The following is a 21449-nucleotide window of genomic DNA, read 5'->3' as shown; positions in this document are numbered from 1 at the left end:
AACCCCTTTTATATATCATGGCCTTTGATTCTCACCTGTGCAAAATTGACTTTTCTGTTCTTTCTATTTATTTAAAAGTGTCGGGGGGCAGCTGGGTAGCTCAGTGGATTGAGAGCCAGGCCTAGAGACGGGAGATCCTATGTTCAAATCTGGCCTCAGACACTTCCCAGCTATGTGACCCTGGGCAAGTCACTTGACCCCCATTGCCTAGCCCTTACCACTCTTCTGCCTTGGAGCCAATACACAGTATTGACTCCAAGATGGAAGGTAAGGGTTTTAAAGGGAAAAAAAAGTGTTTAGCACATAGTAGGTGTTTAATAAATATTTAGTGATTCATTACTTGATTGTTAGAAGACCATTCACTCTCTAGTACATTATTTGATCTTCACAAATCCTCTATGAAGAAGGTAGTATCATTATTGTACCCATTTTAAAATTGAGGAAACGAAGGTGGAACTACATTAATGATTTACTTGCCCAAGGTCACTGAACTACCAAAATTTCAATTTCCTTCATTTTTTACATTAAAAAAAATAATTGATTAATTTATAGTATTTTTCCAGGATTACAAAAATCATGTTCTATTTTTTCATGGTTACATGATTCATGTTTTTTTCCCTCCCCTTGTACCACCCCCTCCCATAGCCAATGCACAATTCCACTGGCTTTTACATGTGTCATTGATCAAGACCTATTTCCATATTATTGATGGTTGCACTAGAGTGATCTTTTAGAGTCTACTTTCCCAGTCATAGCCCCATCGAACCACATGATCAAGCAGTTGTTTTTCTTCTGTGTTTCTACTCTCATAGTTCTTCTTCTGGATGTGGACAGTGCTCTTTTTTCTCATAAGTCCCTCAGAATTGTCCTGGGTCACTGCATTGCTGCTAGTAGAGAAGTCCATTACAGTTGATTGTACCACAGTGTGTCAGTCTCTGTGTACAATGTTCTCCTGGTTCTGCTCCTCTCACTCTGCATCAATTCCTGGAGGTCATTACAGTTCATTTTTTTTACATTTTAAATAACTAAAATTATCTTATACTTATTCTCATTTTAGTGAAATATAAGGGGTTCCAAAAGCCTTAGTGAAGTTTTAAGCTTTTAGAATAACCAACAAAAAATATTCATGAATTCTATTTTGATTTTTAAGTTCATTTCAATGAGTGATATTTTTATTATATTCTACACTAAAGTCTATGTCACACTGATTGAAAATATCTATGGTCTTTTAATTATTGGGACAGAGAGATTTATAGTATCTGACTTAGGCAGTCCAATTAGCTCTTTCTTGACTGACAAAAAGGTCAGTAGGAATTTACTACTGACCTCTACATCCCAGCAATATAATTTACAATAACTTTAATTGATTACCTTGAAAATGGATAAAGCTTTTTTTTTCCTTGAAAGGTAATTTGGAAAACAGGATTTATGGATCATCTATTATGTTATATGATGCAATCTTAGTGCTACATTAAGAGTGTTATAGGTCTGTGGAGATGACAAGGTGAGAATTAGGGGTCAGTAAATAATGCAAAGGATATATGAGACCAACTAGTAAATGCCTAAGTCTTCCATGTCAACATAGCCCTAAAGACTTAAAATTTGATATCAGTTATAGCTGGCAGAGAGCCTGGGAATCTACTCAGTTTTTCTAAGGCTCAAGACATAAAAATTACTTGAATGTAAAATATTTGTATTTTGATTTATCCCTGTCAAATAGTCAATTTATAAAAGCATCTATGGAATATTAACAATGCCTGTGAAGAATCATGAAGTACTTTTTATACACACTTTGTGTAGGAGGATGCATATTACTTTTAGCTTTTTTTTCTTCTTGAAAAAAAATTCCACCCTACATTTTACCATGGAAATGAATTTATTGCTTTCCATAAAAACTTCTCTATATCCTTTCAGATATCACAAGTCAGTTGCAAAGCAGATTCTGTGTTCAAGTGAAGTTTTATTAAGTTCAGTTCCTGTGGGAATATGATTTTATGGTTCTGAAATATTAATATTATTTGTTTGAAGGAGTCCCTTAAAAAGTTACTGTGCTATAGGTATGAGCTTTGTTTTCATGTCATGTTAGCTCTTTCTCTTTAGTCTTTCTTCACCAAATTGTTATAGATAGTTAAATGAAGTAGAGTAAGCTGCTACAGCAATTGGTACATGTAATATAATTAATAATAATTGGGTGTAAATAAGACAAGGCATGAAAAAGGGGCCCCCAAGTATGAACAGACTAAAACTGAAAACAGGTCAGCTCTCCAGACACATCTTATGCTTAGCCTTGAATGAATATCTAAAGGAATGAGCTTGCTCTAGTATATGATAGATGGATCTTGATTTAGGATGAATGCTTTCTACACTATGAATTCTGGAATGTCGGTCTTCTCCCCCAACCCCTCCTAATTATTAGAATATTCATTCTATTTGGGAAAATCTCCTGGCGCTCATGGTTAGGACTCTGAAATATTACAATCAGGACCTGGCAAATTCCTAATCAAGAGATATTTTTTTGAATATTGCATATAAACTATCTAGGGTTCTATATTTGGAGCCAGGGACACCTAGGTTCAAGTTCTGTCTCATAAAATTACAGGTATTTCTGTTAGTGAACAAGCATCTATTATGCACTTTTTATGTGCCAGATACTGGTCTAAGTGCCAGGAATTCAAAGAAAGACTTTAAGTTATTCTTGCTTTTCAGGGACTTCACAGTCTAATAAAGAGAAGAAAATATGCAAATAATGATGTACAAAAATGATGTGTAGAGTGTAAATTGGAAATAATCAGAAAAGTGAAGGCTCTAGCATCAAGGGGAATCAAGAAAGGCTTCTGTAGGAGATAAGATTTTCTACAACATTAAGGAAGCCAGGTATCCCAGGAGGCAAAGTAAAAAGAGAATTCCAGGCAATGGAGCCAGCCAATGAAAATGCCAGTGTAGGGAGATAGAATGTGTTTTGTGAAGAAAAGCAAAGAATCCAGCTGGCATTCTTATATCACAGAGTATCTTGTCTGAAGTGGATTAAGGTAGAAGAAGATTAGAAAGTAAGAGAAGGTCAGGTTATACAGGGCTTTAAACACACACAAAAAGGAAGATTTTATTTTTAATTTTGAAAAGGGAGGTTCTATGACCAGATCTACACTCAGTAAGATCAATTTGAAAGTGGATGATGGACTGGAGTAGGGAGAAATTGGGTAATCATAGGGAAGTGACAAACACTCAAGACCTTATTTCCTCGTTTGCAGAATGTGTGGAGTTTTGAGTCAGTGAACTCAGTTTCCTTCCAGGTTTAAATCCATGATGCTATGATTGATCAAAGGCAGGAAGAAGGAGGAGGCAATAGAGGAACATTTTGGACTTTAATGCTTTTTAAAATCAAATTTTATTACGTCTTCAGATCATTATCTTCTGTCTCCCATATTCTCTAATTGAGAAAGCAAGAAAAGTAAAAACTCTGTTATAGAGATGTATAGTCAAGCAAAGCAAATTCCCCACATTAGTCATAACCAACTTTATATTTTGTAAAAGTTGGTCAACTCTCAAATGTGATAATGACAACAATGACTTGTTATTCCAAACTCTTTGTGGTTACAAAGCATTTAACATGCATTATATGAACTGATCCTCAAAATTATATTTTAGGTAAGAATAAATAATAGATATAAAATTTTAGAATTGGAAAGGATGTTAGTAATTTCAAATCTAATCTATATTTCTTATTCAGCAGATCATAAAAAGGGGGCTGAAAGTGAAGATAAAGTAACTTGAACAAAGGCATAAGCTAGTAAGTTGCACTTCATTAAAACTAAAATCCCACTTTATCCTGGAAGTCTAAAAGAGGCTTAGTGATACAGAGGAAAGAGGTATGACTAGAGTCAGATCTGTGCTCAAAGCCTACCTAAGGTATTTACTACTTGGGTGATCTTCTTAGGTATCATTTCTAAATTAACAAGATTAGACAAGATAGCTTCCAAGATGCAAGGTCCAATATTTGAAAAAATTTAGTGATCTCTGAACTGATAATTTTTAGAGGATAACTTGATTTTTTATAAACTTCTGATAATCATGGAGATGCCTCCCATTGCCCTTCAATACTCCATTACTCATTTACAAATGGCAAGAGACATTATGCAATTCTGTGTCATTCTAACATGTTGAATCATATATGTCTCTTATGACCTAGAGTGGCAAATAATCATAGGGGATGATGAATTACAATTATATTTGAGACATTTGATGATGACTAGATGAAAAATGTCAACCCTTCTCTAGAGGAATACAATATTATTGTTTAGAGTCTTTTCACAACTTTTGTCTCTAGATATTTCTGAAGCTTAACAAGCTTAAACTAAAAGAATTACCCAAAGAATAATGGAAGTATGATGAGATGAAATATGGTATACAGGTCAGAAGAGTAGTAACTGAGTCAAAAAGTCATAGTTTTTAGTCCTGACTCTGCCATGTACTGGTTCTCACCATGGACAAGTCACTTTATCTCTCAATACTCTAGGCAATTCTTTAAAACTATAAATTATAAGTGGGTTAACAATCTGCACCTGTGAGGAGACTTCCACTCACCAAGTAAATGACTAGCACCATCCAGACCTCCCCCTTCCAAAGGAAGAATTAATAGCTGATCGTTTCTGAGTAACTTTGGCATGAAAGAGACTAGAAAGTTGATATGATTCCACTTTTGGAAGAATGTTGTTATCTGCCAAAGTATCAAATTTAGATATTATTTCCATATAGATCTTCTAAGCTATTTTGTTGAGTTTCTGTAATGTTAGCCTTCAGCAAGTAAGTGAATAGAAGACAGAAGTGATTCAAAGCTTAATGAAACATCTTTATTTTAAGATAAAATTTATGTTGCCTCATTTTATCAAACCATTGGATGACAGGGCATTTCTTGCTTGAAGGTTTTTGAAACTGCTATTGTAAAAATCATGAAAAAAAACCAGGATCACCTGGATAAACAACTCTTGAGAGAGGAAATAAAAATTCTCAACCAAGGTTGTTTGGAAGATTAACAAATGTTAGGAGAATCTTTTTTTGATTTAAAATACCATTTGGAAAAAGAAAGTACCTACATACAAACATTCAGCTGTTATGAATGGTTATAAAAATGTGAAAATTGGTGTATTGAAATTTCCTTTCAAAAACAAGTAAAGGCATATTTACAAAACTGTTTCATTCATTCTTCTCTCCCTACTTAGCAAGTTAATCACCTCATGTACAAGGTTAATATCTGTAAAGATCCTAAACTAAGATCAGTCTTCTAATAATTGAGACTATAGTCACCCCCATAAAATTCATATTCTCAAATGTGAATCTATTAATAATATTGATGTTGAAACAGTCTGATAAATCCTTCACCTAATAGAACAAAATATATAAGGTAAGCACCCTCAGGTAGGAAAGAAACAGCATTTTGTTTGATGACTTTCCTAGTGAATTTTTTTCTATTTTCTTAAAGCTAAAAATTGATAGTTTTCTTTACTTTGATCTTTTCAGTGGTTGCTAGGGTTCCCAGCCTGTGGCTACTAGTGTTTTTCCTCCCATAACTATCTTCTGGTCAAGATGTACATAAATATATATATATATATATATATATACACCCACATAGATGTTTATCATATCATATATATTTATAAAGGATTTTTTTAGTAGTCATGTACAACTCTTTGTGACTCTATTGGAGTTTTCTTGGCAAAGATACTGGAGTGGTTTGCATTACCTTCTCCAGCTCATTGTAGAGATGAGGAAACTGAAGCAAACAGGGTTAAGCGCCTTACCCAAGGTCACCTAGCTGGTAAATATCAGAGGTCAGATTTGAACCCGGAAAGATGAGTCTTCCTTAATTTGGGCCAGGTACTCAATCCATTACACCATCTAGTTGCTCATAAAATGTATATCCCTCTATGAATATATGTTGTCATTATTAGCAACTAGATGAGTTCCTTGAGGTCAGGGATCATTTAATTTTTGTCTTTGCATTCCCAGAACTTTGCATATTGCCTGATCATTAATAAATAGTTAGTAAATGGCATTTAGGTAGTATAGTGGATTGAGGGCTAGGCCTGGGGTCAGGAAGGCTTATCTTCCTAATTTTGAATCTAGCCTCTTATTAGCTGTGTGACCTTGGGCAAGTCACTCAACTCTGTTTGCCTTGGTTTCCTTATCTGTGAAATGAGCTAAAGAATGAAATGGCAAACCACTCTGGTTGCTTTTCCAAGAAAACCCAAAATACAGTCATAAAGAATCAGATACTCTATAAAACAACTGAACACCAAAAAAGCTTAGTAAATTAATTGATTTAACATTTTAAGTTTATGCAGTATTTCATATGTTCTTGCAAGGTATATGCTGGTAGAAATATAGATTATGTAACATTAAAATTACTCTTAATGCAACATTGAGAAAATGTACACTAACTGAAAAATATATAATTCTTATACCCCCCTTATAGTGAATATCTTTATGACAAATAAAGAAATCAAAATAATTTTTATAGGAAGAATATTCAGAAAAATTAGTGTTATTTTATTTTTAATGCCTTTGACAAGTCCTTTCTTTACATTCCCAGTGCATGGCACAGAGTAGGTTAATAACACATGCTTGTTTATTGAGTTGAGGAGCAATTTGTTGTAGTTTATTTTTCACCATAGGTGGGATCAAATAAGATAATATTTATAAAATGCTTAGCCCAATCCTTGACACATGATAGATACTTAATACAAGCCTATTCCCTCACTTTTTCTCTTCCCAAGAAAAGAAATATTTAGAATAATAACTACTTGCAAAATATAATATTGATTATTTTAACAATTTTGGTGGCTATATAAAACAATATTTTTGTTTATTTTTGTAAATACAGAGTATCCTGATACAGGCAAAACACAAACCCATCTCAATACATCTATACTTGAGCTGATTATCTTTTGTTTAAAAACTTGTTCCTACTTTTTATTTAATTATCTCTGACCAGGGACCACAATTCACTCAGTTCCTTTGCTCCCATTATTGATGCTTACCTTTGATTGCCATCTCTCTCTTTCTGAAAGGAAATAAAATATTAAGATTTGCAGTTTCTATCTTTACAATATCACCTTACATCCATGTCCTCTTCTCATTTTCCATTGCAGGGAATGACTGCACATCCTTACTAATTCTTGTTTGGAATATGACAAAAGCTTCCTAACACATCTTTTCATTTTTCTACTTTCCTCATTCTAATTCACTGTTCACATTACTGTTATCCTTAGCTTCCTCATGCATAGATCTGGCCAGGTCCCTCTTTCATATGAACCTTTCAATGGCTTCTTATTATTCCATGAATAAAAGTAAAAATTCTTCTGTTTCAAATGAGAAATCATTTAAAATTTTGTCGATCTACTGTTCTAGCTTCATTCTATATAATTTCCTTATTTGTTTCTCATGATTCTATCACTTCTAATGATGTAATGGGAAGAACATTGGACTTGGAAGTCATAGAATCATAGAATCTCAGATTTGTATGAGACTGCAGAGGTAGCATAGTATAAGATACACACTATGGATTCACTTTTATATAGTCTATCCAATAAATTGTCATATAGTTTTTACTTTAATAACTCTAGTGAAAAGAAACTCATTAATACTGAAATGTTTCATTTTTTGTTTTTCAGTTCTTTTTCAGTTGTATTTGATTCTTTATGAACCCATTTGGAGTTTTTGTGAAAAAAGATACCAGAATGATTTGCTATTTCCTTTTCCAGCTCATTTTACAGATAGAAAAGTAGGGCAAACAGAGTTAAGTGATTTGCCCACAGACACATAGCTAGTAAGTGTCTGAACCTGAATTTGAATTCAGTGAGATGAGTTTTCCTGACTCCAACACCAACATCCTATTCACTGTGTCCCCTCCCATAGATAAGTTTAAATGGTAACTATGGGGAACACTCTGATTCTATGATTTACAGATATATTTTTAAATTGTTATTTTATTTTATATAATTTATTTTCATATATTTTAGTATGTGTACATTGATTTTAATTATAATTTAAAGATATATTTTCTTTTGTCTTGTTAAAACTAAATCTACCAAATCTTACCACAAGTATGTTTACTGGGTAAGTCATATCTCTTTAGGCCATGTATATAAGGAGAGATCTGAAGCATGAATGAATGAAATGAACTTAGGGCTTGTTCATTTCTAAATCCAATAAACTGTTGTGTTGTAAGAAATGAAAAAAGAGAGTATTTCAAAGATACTTGAAAAGTCTTATATGAACTGATATGAAGTGAAGAAGCAGAATTAGAAGATCAATTTGTACTTTAGTATCAATATTGTACAAAGGAACAATTTTGAGAACTTTTATAAACTGAAGAATAAGATGAACCAAATCAGAAAATCTTATTGAATAATGTTATAACCCAACTTTAAAAGATGAGTTATGATAATGATATGATAAATTATGATGATAAAAAGAACTATGACCATCTGTGATTCCTGAGGTCTGAGAATGAAGCATGTTATCTTAAAACAGATAGCCTGGTGATTTATTCAGATTAGTGGTAGCTGATGCAGTAGATAGAGCAAAGGGCTTGAAGTCAGGAAGTCTCATCTTCTTGAGTTAAAATCTGGTCTCAGACACATGCTAGCTCTGTGACCCTGTCACTTAACCCTGTTTCTCTCAGTTTCTTCATCTATAAAATGAGTCAGAGAAAGAAATAGCAAAACACTCCAGTATCTTTACCAAGAAAACACCAAAGTTGGGGCATGAAGAGTCCCACATGAATGAAAATGACTGAACAACATTGATAGAATAAATGCTTCACTTTAGTTTAAAAATGCTTTCTGTTTATTTGTTCTGAGAAACTCCTCTAGGCTGATAGACTGTAAAGCTCATTCAGAGTTTGGGGGTTAGAGACATTCAGTGTGATGTGCTCATTCAAAAAAATGTCTTCCTCCATACAGGCTATGGGGGAAGAAATCAAGACACTTAAATCTTCATTGATTTTTTAAAAAATCAGTTTAAATGAAAATTTTCAGTTGAATATAAGCTACAGGCTTAAGGAAGAAATAAAGAAAAGTAAATGTATACCTTTGCTGTAAAGAAGAAATCTAATTAATAGTGTTCTAAACAGGCCAGTAGTGCTGTGGCAATATTATTCATGAGAAAGAAAAGTTCTGGTCCTCCTCTTATCAACACTTAGTTATGAAATTATAAGTAAATGGCTTCAAGTCTCTGGACTTGATTTCAATGTAAGGCCCTTGACCATGCAAAATGAAGACACTGAACTTGATAAACTCTTAGAGATTTTTCTAGGCATGAAATTATGTGGTATATTAGAAGGAGCACTTATATTTCCTGTCAGGTGATTTGGAGTCTAAGGTCCTCTAAATATTCTCTATGTCATATTTTCAAATAACTACCTTCTTCAATTCCTAATTGCCTCATCTGTAAAAAGGGTCTAAATAATACTTTTCTTACTCATTCCATATGACTGTGAAGCTCGAATGAGATAGAATTCTTTTTTTTAACATTATTTTATTTGGTCATTTATAAACATTATTCATTAGAAACAATGATCATTTTCTTTTCCACTCCCCACCCCCCTCCCACCACTTCTCCCATAGCTGACGCACAATTCCACTGGGTTTCACATGTGTTCTTGATTCGAACCCATTTCCATGTTGTTGTTTTTGCACTAGAGTGTTCATTTAGGAGATAGAATTCTTAATGAGTCTCATATACCCTAAATTTTTTTTCAATGTAAATTATTATTTTAAAATCATGTTTTAGTTTCTATATTACCCTAATCTCCAAACATTCCCCTCCATTCCTCTTCCCAAACACATTTTTTTTTGCAAATAAATAGAAAAGGAAAAAAGGAAACAAATCAGTAAAACTAATGACTATATCACCTGAGCCAATAGAGTATGTGATTTTCTGCACCAACAATGAAGAGTTGTATTTTTTCATTTTTCCTGCAGAGGGAGAGTTTGTCAAATTAAGAAACTTCATCACATTCAGTTTTGAGATTGGTGTTGTCCTTTCAATTTGCATAGATTCATAAGAATAAACATGTAGAAATTCAGGAATGTGAATATAAAAAGAAATAAGAAAGCAAATCTAGAAATGAAAGGAATATTGTAGATAATTTTTTAAATGATGAGTTGTGATTGAAGTCTTCTCCCCTTTTGTCACAAAATGTAATTTCCCTCCAGTCTAAATTCTAAATTATCAATCAAGTGCTAAGTAATCAATAAACACTTCTGAATGAGGATTATTTATAAGCTTTCTTCCTACTATATTTCTGATCTTGAGAAAGGTTTGAAATCTGAGTAAATATTTTTCTCTTTTTAAAGAGTCATAGGGCTTTTCTCTCTAGTAGGAGCTCTATGCTTAATTAGACATGGCTCTGGCTGAAGTTGATCCTGCTTTTGCTACAGATATGATATTTGTTTTCAGTGTGAATTCTCTGATGTCAAATAAGGTATACATACTATCCTTCATAGATTTCCTGCATTCATATAGAAGTTTTGTTCTGCATAGTGATTCAAGCCCTATCTGACTGTTCCTTTCCTGTCTCCTTTGCTGAGCACTGCAGATCATATTTTCCATTACAATTTTTAAATGTAGGTTAAACTGTAGGTTAATAACTGTAGGTGTCCATCAGAATCCTGTCTTGGGTCCTTCCTTCTCTCCTTCCATTTGACATCACTTGGTGATCTCAGCTCTGATGGATTTAGTTACCATCTTTATGCTGATGATTATCAAATCCATCTATTCTGTTCCATTATTTCTGCTTGCATCTTCAACTGCCTTCAGACATTTTGGACTAGATGTCCAGTAGACATTTTAAATTCAATAGTTCAAAAATGAAATTCATCATCTTTCCTTCTAAATCCTTCCTACTTTCCTTATTACTCTAGAGGATAAATCCATTCTCTTGGTTCTTCAGATCACAAGCTGGGAATCATCCTGGACTTCCAACTATCTCTCACCTCCCATATCCAAGCTGTAGCCAAGGACTGTCAACTTCACTTTCCTAACAACTCTTGAATATGCCATTCTCTCCTCTGACTCTGTTGCTACTTTAGTATAAGCCCTCATTACTTCATAACTTAATTATTGCAAGAGCATGTTGGTGGGTCTGCTTACCTTATATTTCTCTCTACCTTGTCACGAAAGGGATTTTCCTAAAATACAAGCCTAATCGGGGCACCCTCCTGAAGTGGCTTCCTATTGTTTCCAGGATCAGATATAAAGTGTTCTGTTTGGCATTCAAAGCTCTTCCTAACCCAGCCCTTTCCAGTCTTCTTATGTCTTGCTCCATGGCAGAACTCTTTCATAGAGCAACACAGGTCTTCTGGTTGTTCCACAAACAAAATGTTTCATTTCTAGGTTCTGGGAATTTTCTTTGTATCCCAAGCTCCTCCTCTCCCGAATTTTCCTCTTCAACAACTAGCCTCCTTGACTTCCCTTAATTCCCATCTAAAATCCTTCCTACAGGAAACCATTTCTAACTCCTCTTAATTCCAGTGTTTTCCCTTATTTCTTATTTATCTTATATATGATTATATATATTTATTTATTTATACATATATATATATATATATATATATATATATATAAGCTACTTGAGGATAGGATCTGTCTTTTGCCTCCATTTGTATCCCAAAGGTTTAGAATAGTTCTTGGTACATAATAGTTGTTTTATAAATGTTTATTGAATTGAAAAATCTTTATGGTATTCTTTTGACTTTATGAAGCTTGTATTGTTTCATAAACATTTATAGTCAGATGGAATTCCCTAAAGAGATTAAGTTTACATGAATTCTCTAAAATAAATAAAAACTAAGTTAAATGAAGGCTGAGTGGTCATTGAATTCATTGGATTCATAACTTTTTTCACGGTGTGGATTATTAAATGCTCAACTGGGTCTAAAATCAACATGAAGCTTTTTCTCCAGGTCATTCATTCGGACTTTCCTCTATAGGAACCTTTTTTTTTTTAAACCCTACCTTCCATCTTGGAGTCAATACTGTGTATTGGCTCCAAGGCAGAAGAGTAGTAAGGGCTAGGCAATGGGGGTCAAGTGGCTTGCCCAGGGTCACATAGCTGGGAAGTGTCTGAGGCCAGATTTGAACCCAGGACCTCCCGTCTCTAGGCTTGGTTCTCAATCCACTGAGCTACCCAGCTGCCCCCTATAGGAACCTCTTTTTGTAAACAAGATTGACTTTGTACTGTAGAATCTAACAAATATGTTTCCTTCATACTTATTCTAGTAAAGGATACAACAAATACAAGGATCAGGAAAGTGAAGATGGGGGAACTCACCTGGTGAAATCTTCCTGGTTAAGCAAGATAGATTATTAAATGCAAAGGAATGTGAGCTGAGTTACAATAAATGAAGGAATGAATGAAAATAATTCATTCAGCACTTACTAAGTGTATAAAACACTGGGCACAGACTGAAAAACAATGGCAGTCCTGCTCCCTAGGAGCTTACATTCTAAGGGGGAAGATAAGGTTTTGGCAGCAAGTCAGGTGGAAAGTACTCATGATTTTTAGGATATAACAGGAACAGAAAATGAAATAGATCTTTAAAATGATTTCCACTTATAAAATTATTTTTTTTCTGATGCCAATTCACTTGACAGCGCTGAGATCTTTGCTGGCATGAATTTTCTTTTTTGGTGTCTTTTTTGGTGACATCAGCCTTGTGTGCTGAGCAAATTAGGGTAGTTACACCTGTAGAAGGAGTTGCCAAATCCTATCTCCATGGTGTTTGCCTTCCAGGATGATTGCTGTGGAGGCTATTCTGGGAAGAGAACTGGTATACTGGGGGTTCACTGCTATTACTGGGCTTCTTGATCTTACTTAGCCATTGTTGGCAATTGGCCATCTGTTGATGGTGGCTAGGAAGATGAAATAGTAATCAAAATATTTTTTCTTTTTAATTTTAATAACACATTTCCACATAAGTTTTCCAAAGTTAGATGATCCATATTGTCTTTCTCCCTTCTTCCTTCCCTACTCCCAGAACTGATAAGAAATTCAATCTGGGTTATACATATATCATCACACAAAACATGTTTCAATATTATTCATTTTTGTAAACAAATAATCATATAGAAGGAGAACCCCCAAATATATACTCAAATAAACAAATGATAAATCATATATTTTTACCTATATTTCTACTATAACCATTCTTTCTCTGGAGATGGAAAGTATTCTTTTTCATAAGCATCCAGAATTGTCCTAGGTCCTTGTATTGCTGTTAGTAGCAAAGTCTATCCCATATGATCATTCCATAATATTACAGTTACTATGTATAATGATCTTCTGGTTCTGCTTATTTCACTCTGCATCAGTTCATGTAGTTTTTCCCAGCTCTTTCTGAAATCATTCTGTCCATCATTCCCTATTGCATACTAGTATTCCATCACCATCACATACCATAATGTGTTCATTCATTCCCCAATTATGGGATATCCCTTTAATTTCCAATGCTTTGACATTCCAGAAAGAGTTGCTATACATATTTTTGTACAAATATGCCCTTTTCCATTTAAAAATATCTCTTTGGGATACAGGTCCAGTATTGATTTTATTGGATCAAAAGAAAAAAAATTCATAGCCTTTGGGCATAATTCCAAATTGCCCTCCAGAATGGTTGGATCAAATCACAATTACACTAGCAACACATTAGTATCTCTATTTTGCCACATTCTCTCCAACATTCATTATTTTCCTTTACTTTCACATTAGCCAATTTGATAGATGTGTACTTCAGAGTTTTAAAATATTCATTTCTCTAATCATGAGAGTTTTAGAACATTTTTTCATGTGATTATAGATAGCTTTGATTTCTTCATCTGAAAAATGCTTATTCATATCTTTTGACCATTTATCGATTAGAGAGTGACTTGGATTCTTATAAATTTGACTTAGTTCATATATTTGAGAAATGAGGCCTTTACCAAAGAAATTTGTTATAAATTATCCCTCCTCCAAGGTTGTTGTTTCCCTTCTAATTTTGATTACATTGGTTTTGTAATTAAAATCTTTATAATTGTGGGCAACTTGGTAGCTCAGTGGATGGAGAGCCAAGCCTAGAGACAGGGGTCATAGGTTCAAATCTGGCCTCAGACCCTTCCTAGCATGGTGACCCTGGGCAAGTCACTTAACCCCCTTCCCTAGCCCTTACCATTTTTCTGGCTTAGAATCAATATAGGGTATTGATTCTAAGGTAGAAGGTAAGGATTAAAAAAAACAAGTTTATAATTTAATATAATAAAAATTATTCATTTGCATCTTGTAATTGTTCACTATCTCTTGTCTGGTCATAAATTCTTCCCATCTCCATAGATCTGACAGGTAGATTATTCTATGTTTACCCAATTTACTTATAATATCACTCTTTATGATTAAATTGTATACCCATTTTGACCATATCTTGATACAAGGTGTGAGATATTGATCTAAACCTAATTTTTGTCATACTTTTTTTCAGTTTTCCCTGCAGTTTTGTTAAACAGTGAGTTCTTATCCCAAAAGCTGGGATCTTTGGGTTTATAAAACCCTAGATTACTGAGGTCATTTATCTCTAGTCTATTCCATTGATATACCCTTCTTTTTTTTTGCCAATATCAGATTGATTTGATGATTGCTGATTTAGAGTACAGTTTAAGATTTGGTATTGCTAGGTCATCATCCTTCACATTTTTTTCATTAGTTCCCTTGATATGCTTGACCTTTTGTTCTTCCAGATGAATTTTTAATTTTTTTGTAGTTCTAGAAAATAGAGTTTTAATAGTTTGATTTGTATGGAAATGAATAAATAAATTAATTTAGGTAGTATTGTAATTGTTATTATATTAGCTCAGTCTACCCATGAGCAATTTATATTTTTCCAGTTGTTTAAATCTAATTTTATTCATTTGAAAAGTGTTTTGTAATTGTGTTCATATAATTCCTGATTTTGTCTTGGCAAATAGATTCCTAAGGATTTTATATTATCTAGAGTTATTTTAAATGGAATTTTTCCAACTCTACCTAAGTTTTAATGTTAATATATAAAATTTTGATGATTTATGTGGCTTTATTTTATATCAACTTTACTAAAGCTATCATTTCTATAATTATAAAACTAGTGTTTAGTTAATTTTCTAGGATTCTCTAAGTATACCATATATCATTCACAGAGTGATAGTTTAGTTTCCTTATTGCCTTCTTTAATTCTGTCAATTTCTTTTTCTTCTCTAATTTCTAAAGATAGCATTTCTAGTACAATATTGAATAATAGTGAGGATAATGGACATCCTTGCTTCACTCCTGATCTTATTAGGAAGGCTTCTAACTTATATTCATTGCAGATGATATTTGCTAATGACTTTAAATAAATACTACTTATTATATTAAGAAAAGACCCTTTTATTCCTATGCTTTCTAGTGTTTTCAATAGGAATGATTGTTGTGTTTTGTCAAAAGCTTTTTCTGCAATTATTGAGATGATCATGCGATTTTTATTAGTTTGATTATTGTTATGGTCAATTATGCTGATAGTTTTCCAAATATTAAACTAGCCTTATGTTCTGGGTATAAATCCCATCTGCTCATAGTGAAAAATCCTTGTGATATTTTATTGTAGTTTCTCTGATAGTATTTTATTTAGGATTTTTGCATCAATGTTCATTAAGGAAATTGGTCTGTAATTTTCTTTGGTCTTCCTAGCTTAGGTATCAGCACCTTATTTGTGTCATAAAAAGAACTGGGTAGACTCCTTCTTTACTTATTTTGGAAAATAATTTGTATATGTTGGGAATGTTTTTTAAGCATTTGATAGAATTTACTTGTGAATCCATCTGGCCCTGGGTTTTTTTTCTTGGAGTGTTCATTGATGGCTTGTTCAATTTCTTTTTCTAAGATGGGATTAAGTACTCTATTTTCTCTTTTGTTAATATAGACAATTGATATTTTTGTAAATATTCATCCTTTTCACCTAAATTATCAGACTTATTGTCACATAATTGGACAAATTAACTCCTAATTATTGCTTTAATTTCCTCTTCATTAGAGGTGAAATCACCATTTTTATTTTTGATATGGTATTTTGATTCTTTCCATATTTTAAAAAATCAAATTAATGAATACAATTTTATTTGTTTTTGTTTTTGATTTTTTAATAGAAACAACTTATTTATTAGTCCAGTAGCTCTTTTACTTTCAGTTTTATTAATTTCTCCTTTGATTTTTAGGATTTCCAATTTACTCTTTAATTGGGGATTTTTAATTTGTTCATTTTCTAGTTTTTTTAGTTGCATGCCCAATTCATTGATCTCCATTTTCTCTACTTTATTGATATAAGCATTCAAGGATATGAATTTTTCCCTTAGTAGCATTTTGTCTGCATCCTATAAATTTTGATATGTTGTCTCCTCATTGTCATTCTCTTCAGTGGAATCAGCAATTGTTGCCTTGATTTGTTCTTTGACTCACTAGTTTTGAAAAAATTAGATTATTTAGTTTCTAATTAATTTTAAAATTTGTGTTTCCATGAACCCTTTTTGATTATAATTTTTATTGTATTTTGATCTGAAAAAGTTGCACTTATTATTGCTAGTTTTTCTGCATTTCATTTTGAAATTTTATGCCCTAGTACATGGTCAATTTTTATATATGCACCATGTTCTGCTGAAAAGAATATGTGTTCCTTTTTATCCCTATTCAATTTTCTCTACATATCTTTTAAATCTAACTCATCCAAATTTTCATTCACTTCATTTACTTCTTTCTTATTTATTTTTGGTTAGATTTATCTAGTTCTGATAGGGGAAGGTTGAAGGCTCCCACTTGTTTAGTTTTACTGTTTATTTCCTCCTTAATAGCCTTTAGTTTCTCCTTTAAAATTCTGAATGCTATACCATTTGGTGCATGCATGTCAAGTACTGATATTTTTTTTCATTGTCTATAATAACTTTTATCAAGATGTAATTACCTTCCTTACTTCTTTTAATCAGATCTAGTTTTGCTTTAACTTTGTCTGAGATCATGATTGGTACTCCTGCTTTTTTTGTTTCTCAGTTGTAGCCTAATAGATTCTGCTCAACCAATGATTTTTTTTTTCCAATTGGCTTTATTGGTGCCTTGGGTGTTTCCATCACAGACTTTCCCAAATATACCTCCAACTCTCCATTCAGTGAATCTTCCTTGCAAAAAGGTCAAGGGACTCGGGAACCATCGTTGACAGTGTATATAACATTCTGTTCACATAGGCTCCCACCTCTCCAAGTCAGTCAAGAAAAAGCATTTATTAAACATTTACTTTGTGCTAAGAGCTGAGGGTACAATAGCTGTGCCCCTGCCCACAGAGACCCTACAGTCTAATGGGAAGGGGGGGCAGCTTGTCAACAGCTACCTACAAACAAAGCATATACAGGATCAGTTGGGGATCTTCTCTGGTGAAAGATCTTCTCTGATCCACAAATGCAAACTTCCCGGGGACAAGATGAATCTTTTTTTGATCTTGGTATTCCTAGTGCCTGGTATAGGTTAATGAAGCTTACATTAGGAGATCCCTACACTGATTCTGGGTAGTACAATGTTTATGACGCTGATCTTGGAGCCAGAATGATCTGAGTTCAAATCCAGTCTCAGATATGAAAACAAGTCATTTAGCCTCCATCTGACTCAGTTTCATCAACTATAAATCGAAGATAGTAACTATATCTACCTCCCGTCATTGGTTATCATGAGGATAAATGAGATATTCTTAAAACATTTTCAAACCTTAAAGTGCTACACAAAAGCTAGCAGTTATTATTATTATTATTATTACTACTACTACTATGATCACCCCAGCTCAGGTTGCTTACTATCTGCATGACCTCAGACAAGTCCTTTTACCTCTTGAGGCCTTAGTTTCCTCATCTTTACAAGTGGGTGAGTTGCATTTGATGGCCTCTAAGGCCCCTTCTATTAGCCTAAGTGTATTAGCCTGCCAACCATATTTCCAAGGATCAGTGATACCCAACCAATCTGAGCATCCATGGGCAGTTGGTATTCCAACCAACCCCCTAATTCAATCTTTTGCTCTTTAACTCTCCCATCCATTCAATGAGGAATGGAAGCAAGCCAGTGAGATAATACATTTTATTTGCATAGTTCATTTGGCAAGGATAACTAATTAGGCTGGGAAACACTGATTTCTCAGAAAAAGAATAGCTACAATATAGGTATATAAAACCCCCATGTATCTTAATAAATATTGAGTAGGTAAGAGTGACCTTTTAAAGCATTATATGTATTGCTAAAAAGAGCTCAAAGTACTCTAGTCGTTCTTTAATCTATTAAAAATTAGTTTCATTATTCTTCCATGCTCACCATTTTAATAGCATGGCCCCTCCCGACCCCCCATTTAAAGAGATCAAAAAGAACAAAGGACCAAGGGTGAAAGAGTTGCTCCTCCTTGGACAATGAGAAAGGAGAATAAAAGACAGAAACATCTCTGAAGTCTTACATACTCAGTGAGCATGTGAGGTTTTTAATGGCGACCACGGAAGTTGGGTCCACACCCACCTATCTCTACATGAAAAGTTCCAGAACCATGGTCAGGTGTTCTGGCTAGACTCAGGTATCCTGTATGAATCCACCAATCTAAACTGGCAATCTGACAACATATTACCATGTAGAGGTCAAAGGGGGAGACCCTTGGCATGGAGCTTCTTGTCATCCATTGAAAACTACCTCTATGAGTGGAGTGGCAGAAAATCAGAGGGGCTTTTAGAATGGCCTCCCCCCAACACTGAGGGCTTTCTGGGGTCCACTCCATAGTTCTTGGAGCTCTCCCCCTTGCTTCAAACACTTGGTGAGGGAGAATGGTTGAACAGCTTAGCCTTGCCTCTTTTGTGGGAGTTGATGGAAGAAGGGGAGAATCAAAGCCCAGAGTGTAGAAGTCTATTGAATGCACTTGGAAAAGGCAATCAGTCTGAATATGGGAATGCAGGAGAATGGCAGAGCTATACCTCTGGCCATATGACCTCCTTGAAAGGTTGGCCTAAAAGGGAGGAAACAGGGAAAATAAAAGTCACCAAGAAAATGGCAAAATCCTGGAAGCATTCAATGGCTAGTAGAGCAGTGGTTGGGTAAGAAAGGGAATCGTTCCCCTTTTTTACAGACTTCTCTCTTCCCATCCCTTACTTTGACCTTCCTACTGTTTCCTCAGGTCTTAGGGTTATCAGTTACCCTTCCAGGCACAACAGACAGGAAGCTCAAGAAGAAAGACCACCAGGGCTGGGGACACACGGGGGACACGGGACATTCAGTGAGAGATGGGTCCTCCTTGGGGGACGAGGTGCTGGCCATTTCTTTCAGGCCAACTTGTAAGGCACAGATGGTAGAAGTCAAGTCTCTGAGCACATTCAGGCTCGCGGGAGCTACTGGGAGAAGGGGGCTTGGCGTTCTCTGAAGAGAGCCCTCTGGTGTTTTCTGTCCTCCTCCTCCTGCTTTCGGGCATTCTGCTCTGCTTTGATCTCGGCTTCAAATCGGCTGGTCACGGACAGGGCATGGACCTTGGCTTCGAAGAAATTCTTGGCTCCTTTCACACCCTCCATGGCCACGTCAATCTCGGAGAGCTTGGCCAGGGACATCAAGCCTCTGTCTTCCTCCAGTTCCCCTGAGGCCGCTTTGCAGAAAATCAGCAAAAACTCCCGAAAGCTGAGCTTGCTGTCCAGGTCCTCATCCACCTCCCTGATCATTTCCTTTAGCCCCAGGTGGGTCTGGGGAGCCCCCAGCTTCTCCATCATCAGCTACAGTTCCATCAGGTCGATGTAGCCATCCTTCCCAGAGTCATACCGTCGGAAGAGGCTCTCCATGTCCTTGATCTGGCGGCGGCTGAACTCGCGAAACTCAGTGTAGGGCTTGAAGACCTTGATGGGCCGGGGCCGCGCCGTTCCCTCGTGGATGCCCTGACGCCGGTTCAGCTGCTCCTTGAGCTCGGAGCCCGCATTGGCCGTGAGCTCCTTGGCGGGCGGCTCGTCTCCCGAGCTTGGGGAACCGCAGGGCCAGGCCGGCGCGGGCACCCCGTCGAAGCCGTTTTGCTGCGGGATCGGGAAGCCCTCGGCCTCCTGCTCCAGCCTCAGCCTCTGCTGCAGCTTCAGGGCGAGCTCTTAGCTGGCCATGGCCCGAGGACACGCAGTCCCCAGGGACGGGGCCGGCTCCCTCGCCAGCCAGCTCGTCCACCCACCCGATCGCTGCTTCCCGGGAGAGGCTCGGAACTCTCAACCAATGATTTTTAAAAAGATAATTAAACTTATAATGTTACTTTTGTTCCAGTCCAAACCACTTCTACCCTTATTTTTTTTATTCCTTTATTCTATGCAAGGAAAGTGGTCTTCACTTTAGGTATACAAAAACAAAATGAGAAAATGTGAAAATATTTCCTGTCTTCAATTATCTTATATTCTAATGGGAGATAAGAAGGTTACATAACACATATGTAATATAATAAGCACTTCTCCTTTGGCAAATCTTTTTTAATTCCCTTAGTTTTAGTGCTGATCTTGGAAGGAAGCTAACAAATTATAAAATTCTTTAGCAGGCTAATCCTATAAATCAATCAATGGATTTAGAGTCAAAGACATTATAGTCTCACCCTACTTCTGATATAGAATACCTCAATGATTTGGGGCAGAATTAGATATCTTCTAAGGTTCCTTTCACCTTTAAAATTCTGATCATAGTTGTCTAACTGTGCATGGGAAAAGAATGCCCTTCATGCATAAAAGGGGGAGAGGCACACTTATATAGCATCTATTAGGTGCCAGGTACTGTGCTAATTGCTTTACAAATATAATTTCATTTAGTCCTCACAGATATATTGTGAGGTAGGTGACACTATTATCCCCATTTTACAGTTGAATACACAGATACAAATAGTGATTTAATGATTTACCCAGGATAGCAGTTTGTAGGTGAAACTAGCTTCCAATTCAAGTCTTCCTGACTGTGTCTACTAGCATCCCATTTCACATTTCTTCAACTTTAAAAAGTACAGAAATATTTTTTGCTTCATAAACAAAATAAGCAGTAAACTAAGTCCTTGTTGTCAGGAAGGATGTTCCTTTAACTTGTTTAAATAAACTCAAAGATAGCCTTATAAAGTAAACAATTTCATGATGACAAAGTTTTCAACTTATCCAAACACTTGACTAATTCATCCACTCCACTGTTCTTGACTGGCTGTATCATCAAAACTATCTTTGATAAAAGAGGCTGAGGCATCACAAATAATTGCTATCTATAAAGATTTCTCAAACCTCATAAAACTCATTAGGAACCCCTCACCAGAGGTGCAATTAAGTTGAAAAGTGGACTGGTTTAAGTTTCCTCAGGTTGTTAATAAACAGTGAATTGGAGGAAGGTTAAAATGGAGGAATGAGACAGAGTGAAT

At 35.1% G+C, this 21449-nt stretch overlaps 1 pseudogene; it reads right to left on the bottom strand.

The window, feature by feature from the left end:
- Positions 1 to 18507: 18507 nt before the first annotated feature.
- Positions 18508 to 20178, bottom strand: LOC103103730 (EF-hand domain-containing protein D1-like; annotated as a pseudogene).
- Between the last annotated feature and the right edge of the window lie 1271 nt (positions 20179 to 21449).

Source organism: Monodelphis domestica, chromosome 3, assembly GCF_027887165.1.
Source record: "Monodelphis domestica isolate mMonDom1 chromosome 3, mMonDom1.pri, whole genome shotgun sequence".
In the NCBI taxonomy this organism is placed as follows: Eukaryota; Metazoa; Chordata; class Mammalia; order Didelphimorphia; family Didelphidae; genus Monodelphis; species Monodelphis domestica.
The sequence above is the reverse complement of the archived record's forward strand: the minus strand, read 5'-3'. Positions and strand labels throughout refer to the sequence as shown.